Raw genomic sequence first — 6,396 nt, forward strand, 5'->3', positions numbered from 1 at the left:
TTCTCTGCAGAAGTGCATGATGGACCAAGTAGGTATAGATATCATGTTCTTCATTATTGTTGGTTTATGTAGATGATCACATCAATAAAATTTCCTAATATTGTGTTTCTAATCCGAGCACCGTAGATTCACCTAAGATGAGGGGACCATAAATGGAAGAGACTAATTATAAATTTTAAAAGCCTGTGATAATGCACGGGCGTTCGTAGTAATTGTTATAGCCCAAGGTGAAGTGTGAATAAAAGACACACATAACGCAAGAAAGACAACAATAATAGTCACCCAAAGGCGGCATGAATGACACTATATGCATTTTTGACAATCTTATGTTGTATATAGGAAATTTCCTCATAAAATCTACTGCTAGCTAGCTAAAAACTCAATATATAAGCTATTTGGCTTCGTCTATTGGGTTTCAAGGACACGGTGGCTGCGGCCTGGGGGAAGCCTGTCCGGGTGACAAACACCATCCACACGATCCACATCATGTTGGCTCATACCGTGAAGGCCCTGAAGACATGGCAGCGGGACAGTGTTGGGGTCCTGAAAACTCAGATTGACATTGCGAAGGAGGTTATTTGGAGACTGGACCTCGCTGAGGAGGGTAGGACCCTCTCCTCGGAGGAGCTAGAGCTGAGGCCCAACCTAAAGAATTCATATCTTGGCCTTCTTTCCTTCCAGAAAATGAAGCTTCGCCAACGTTCGCGTCTCACGGGTATCAGGCTTCGAGATGTCAACTCTAAGTTTTTTCGTGCAAAGGTGAATGGCCACCACCGAAATAACTTCATTCAGATGCTTCGGACGGAGTAGGGTTTTGCCATCACAGCCGAGGACAAGGAGTAGGTGATCCTCTAACACTAGTAGAAAAAGGCCCATTTGTCCCGGTTCATAAGGCCCATTTGTCCCGGTTCGGGAACTGGGACTAAAGGGTCGGTACTAAAGCCCAATACCTTTAGTCCCAGTTCTTATACGAATCGGGACAGATGGGGTTCCACGTGGCCGCTGCGGCTTGCCCAGGCAGGGGGGGCCTTTTGTCCCGGTTGGTAGCACCAACCGGGACCAATAAGCGTCCACGCGTCAGCAGTTCAGGGGCTGGATTTTTTTTGAAAGGGGGGGGTTTGGGGGTTTTCTAGGGTTAATTTAGGGGTTTCATATATTGTGTTAGCTAGCTAATAGAGATAAGTGTCCTCTCTTGTCTCCGTGCTTGTTCGACGCTACGTACTATACGTATAGAGAGGACTCGACATGCTAGCTAGTAAGAAAATGAAGGAAACCATTAAGTACACAAGATCGTCATGTACAGATACAAAGAGAAGTGATCGACCTCTCTTTCTCCGAGAGATTGGTCGAACAACAAGTTTTCGTACATCTATCCGACGCTACTAGCTACATATATACAATATAATATCTCTTACAATCCCTAGCATCTGATGTCAAGTTTCACATGGTATTCTCCGTCTTTATCTATGACGTGGTCAAGAAAGAATCTCGCCAATTCCTCTTGAATTGATTTTATGCGATCTGGTGGTAGGAGTTCATCTCGCAGCTGCCAAAGCTAATTTGAAGAAGGGGGTCAATACATATATATGAATGAAACTCAACACAAATGATGGTAATAAAATAAAATTGTGAATATTATTGCTTATGCACTTCATAATCTTCTTTAGAGTAGCCCCGCTTAGAGGTCGTCGCGTTGTAGATGTATTCGCAAACGTAGAATCCACAAAAATTATTCCCGCCTTACTGCCACAACCACTTTTCGAGAAATAGAGGTCAATTAAACTGATAATCAAGCATTATAAATGGTATTGATGAAACTAGTTAGAATCAATGGGAGATGCACGGAACTAGCTAGTAGTACTTACTTTCGGGTGTGTAAATCGCAGCTTCCCCCGCAGTCCGGGAGCTTCTGCGGTGAACACTTTCCAAACCCTGCGAGAGAAAGAAAATAATTATTACTTGATATGAGGAAATGAACAAAGTTGTCGATATGGTGCGATAATGATCGACTGAACTTACTTCTCGAGCATTTCAGCCATGGCCGCATACTCCTTGGGATCTTTTCGTCTTGAGTCTAAGACGGTTACTAGTCCCTGCTCAAGCTCAATCTCTAGGAGAATAAAGTGGAAGCTGCGCATGCATGCATAACTCATCAATTACATTACTATAACCTCGAGTAATAAGGGAAACCGAATATGCACAAGACAGTAACACTCACTTGAAGTTGTAAGGAAAGAGTATTTTATATTTGTTTTGATTTTGAAGCAACGATTTTAGCAAGTTGGCCTTGGCTTCTTTGGCATCATGTTTAACCGTCCATTCATCTATGAGATTTGTGTTAATGAACCAAATATCATAGATTTGTCTTTTCTTGCATTCGACGATCTTCAATCTGCATAATATAGTGAGGATAATTATATATACATGCAATGAAAGAGCTGAGCTATATATAGAGACTTAATTACAGAAGTAGTACTTACAGACAGTAGCAAGTGATGATTATTTATCGAGGGCCTTTTGATTGAAAAACTGGAAGAACTCCTCAAATGGAACAGACAACAGATCAATTCCAACGAGGTCGTGCTCCTCTGTTTGACCACTGTTTGACCACAGTTTGACCAGATTTGACCAAAATTCAAAAAAACTAAAATAATTATTTAGTAACACTAATATTCTAGAATAATTAGTTTGACCATTGTTGGACCATAGTTTGACCACAATTTGAAATTTTTTGAATTTTTTGCCTCTCCAGATCTTAAAAGCCCCGTAACTTTTTTCTGTTAGGTTTTTGAGGATTTTGAAAATGTTTAACGGGGTTCCCCAAGTTAAATTCGGATGTAACTTTTCGAGTAGATGATTTTTCATATAAAAAACTTTTTCATCCGAGTTCGTATGCAAAAGTTATGCCCATTTTAAGAAATTCCAGAGAGATTTTGCAAATAAAGTCGAAATTCATATTTGTTAATTTTCCCAACAACTAGACCACATATCACATGGGAAACTTATTTTATTTTATTTTTTTGACATTTCCATCATTTTCTTTTGTTTTTCCTAAAACTGAAAAGGCAGTCCACGGGGGGGGGGGGGGGGGGGTAGAGTTTGAAAATGGGCCCTTTAGTACCGGTTCGTGCCATGAACCGGTACTAATGCCTCAAAGCCCATTAGTACCGGTTGGTGGCACCAACCGGGACTAAAGGTTGTCCTTTAGTCCCGGTTGGTGCCACCAACCGGTACTAATGGGCATCGCACCCTTTAGTCCCGGTTCGTGGCACCAACCGGGACTAAAGGGCCCAGGTGAACCGGGACTAATGCCTTAGCCGCACGAACTGGGACCAATGCTCACATTAGTCCCGGTTCGTGACTGAACCGGGACTAATGTGAATATTGCCCTGTGACGAAAGCCCTGTTTTGTACTAGTGTTCTTAAGAGTATGAGCCTTGACCAATGGCTCTATAGCTGGCTTCTCCGGATCCTCCTATGGCGGTTGGGTGAAATTTGCCTTCAGCGCGGTCCAAAGATCATCTTTCTGCCTATCGTTGACATAAGACACCTGAGGGTCTTCGTTCTTAGGTTTATACCATTGGTGGATGCTGATCGGGATCATGTCCCTAACGCCAGAGCCTTCTGAATATCGCTATTTGGAAGGCCTTTGCTGAAATTCGTACCAAAAGACGAATTATCCTATCCGGGACTCCGTTCCAGAACAACTTTGCAAAACTTCATACCATCATGCCCCGGTTACTTCCGGCTAATGATGAAGCCATGGATTTCTTCAATACTTTGACACAAGGCAACCTGTCGACCCCTCGGCGATCCTCGACCCCTCGACGACCCTCGACCCTGGCCGCTCGGCGATCCACGACCCTCTACCCTAGTTCCCGACCCTCGACCCCCTCATGTCACGTTTGTCTAGTGTCAAAGGATTTAACAAAACCATGTCTTCATCATTAGGCGAAAGTAACAGGAGCATGTTGGTACGAAGCTCTCCAAAGTTGTTTTGGAACGGAGTCCCAGATAGGATAATTTACTTTTTGGTACAAAATTCAGCAAGAGCCTTCCGAATATCGCTATTTGGAAGGCCTTTGCTGAAATTCATACCAAAAGGTGAATTATCCTATCCGGGACTCCGTTCCAAAACAACTTTGCAGAACTTCGTACCATCATGCCCTGGTTACTTTCGGCTAATGGTGAAGCCATGGATTTCTTCAATACTTTGACACTAGGCAACCTCTCGACCCCTCGGCGATCCTCGACCCTCGAACCCTCGGCCCCTCGACGACCCTCGAACCCTCGACCCTTGACATCTCGATGACCCTTGACCCCTCGGTGACCCTCGAACCTCTACCCTAGTTCCCGACCCTCGACCCCTCGGCGATCCTCGACACCCTCGTTCCCGATAAAAATTAAGAAGAGGAAGAAGAAGAAAAAAAGAGGAGAAGAAGAAAAAAAGGAGAAGAAGAAGGAATAGAGGAGAAGAAGCTATTCCTTCTTATTCCTTCTTCTTCTCCTCTTTTTTCTTCTTCTTCTTCCTGTTCTTATTTATTTCTCCTCTTCTTCCTCTCATCTTCTTCTCCTTCTTCCTCTTCTTATTTTCCTTTTTCCTCTCCTTCTTTTTCTTCTTCTTCCTTCTTCCTTCTTCCTCTTTTCTTCCTTTTCCTTATTTTACTTTTTCCTCTCCACTAACCTAAAATGTACTAATCTAAAATGCACTAAATCAACTAACCTAAAATCGATATGTACTAACTTAAATAAAAAATTAATACATATATGAAAAAATGCATATATGAAAAAAAATCATATCATCAACATCATCATATCATCAAACCATCAACATCATCATATCATCAAACCATCAACATCATCATATCATCATCAACATATATATGAAAAAATGCATATATATGAACGGAGGAGGGCGGGCCGGACCGTAGCGCGGGGCGGTGCGGACCGGGGCGGTGACGGCGCGGGGCGGCGCGGCGACGTCGTCGGGCAGCGCGGCGATGGCGTCGGGGAAGGGCGGCGCGCGGCGACGGCGTCGGGGAAGGGGCGCGCGCGGCGACGAGGGCGTCGGAGGCAGAGGCGCGACATCGTCGGGGCAGAGGGGCAGCCTGGCGGCGTCATCGGGGCGAAGAAGAACTGAAACAAATTCGTGGCACCAACCGGGACCAATGCACCCCTTTAGTCCCGGTTGGTGCCACCAACCGGGACTAAAGGCCTTGCGCTGCCCGCGGCCAAAAGTTTAGTCCCACTTCGCTAGTTGAGAGGAGCTTAGAGTGGTTTATAAGCCCCAATGCGGCTGCCCTCTCGAGCTCCTCTCAAATGCAGGCTTACGGGCCTAATCTCACGCTATGCTGCCTGTGGGCCTACTGGGCCTTCTGCGGGCCTGAATCTTGGCCCTTGGTTGGGTTTCCAATCGTATTCAGGCCGTGGTGGCCCAATAGGTGGCAGTTTTTTTTAATTTTTTCTAGTTTTTTCGTTTGGTTTTTTGCATTATTTATTTTCTTTTTTTTTGCTTTATGTTTTTTAATTCTTTTTGCTTTTAGGTCAGAAAAAATATAAACTTTCTATTAGTGCCATTAGTTTTCAAATTTGAATAGTTTAAATTTGAATTTTTTGAAATTCGTGTGAATCACTACTTTGTGATTAACTTTACTATAAAAATAGATTTTGGAGCGATTCTTTTTCCTGCTATTTAATATTTACTGTGTTTTATCATTACATTCAAAAACAGTTTTTGTTATTTTAGTTTCTAACAAAAAATCTTTATGATAATTCTTTTTGCTATTAAAGTTTCTAACAAAAAAGTTCCTTATGAAAATTCTTTTTGCTTTTAATGTTTTGAACAGAAAATACTTTGATAATTTTAGTTGCATAATTTTTAGTTTATTATTTTTGCTATTAGAGTTTCATAAAAGTTTTCTAGTTCATTTTTTTTATATTAGTTCATTCTTTGAGCTAAATGACCCTGATATTGAAAAGCACTTCAGATGAACTCTGAAGAGGTTGAAAATTGCATGGTATCATCATTTCACACACATAGCATGTGCTAAAAAGTTGAGAGGGTTACGGGAAAAACTGGATGCCCTTCGTGCACAAAATGTACAATCTCTTTCGAAGTATCAGGGTTTCGGACGAAAACTCATCTGTTATAAAGGGATTTCATTATTTTGAACTTATTTGAACTCCAGACTTTTTGTGTGTTCAAAATGCACCATTCAAAGCCACATCATCAATTTTCAACCCTTTCTGACTTCATTTGTTATTTTTCATGCATTTACTGATATATTTTTTTAGCTATATGACCCTGAAATTGAAAAGCACTTCAAATGAACTCTGAAAAGGTTGAAAGTTAGCATGGTATCATCATTTCACCCACATAGCATGTGCTAAAAAGTT

The sequence above is a fragment of the Aegilops tauschii genome, chromosome 1 (genome assembly GCF_002575655.3).
Source record: "Aegilops tauschii subsp. strangulata cultivar AL8/78 chromosome 1, Aet v6.0, whole genome shotgun sequence".
Lineage (NCBI taxonomy): Eukaryota > Viridiplantae > Streptophyta > Magnoliopsida > Poales > Poaceae > Aegilops > Aegilops tauschii.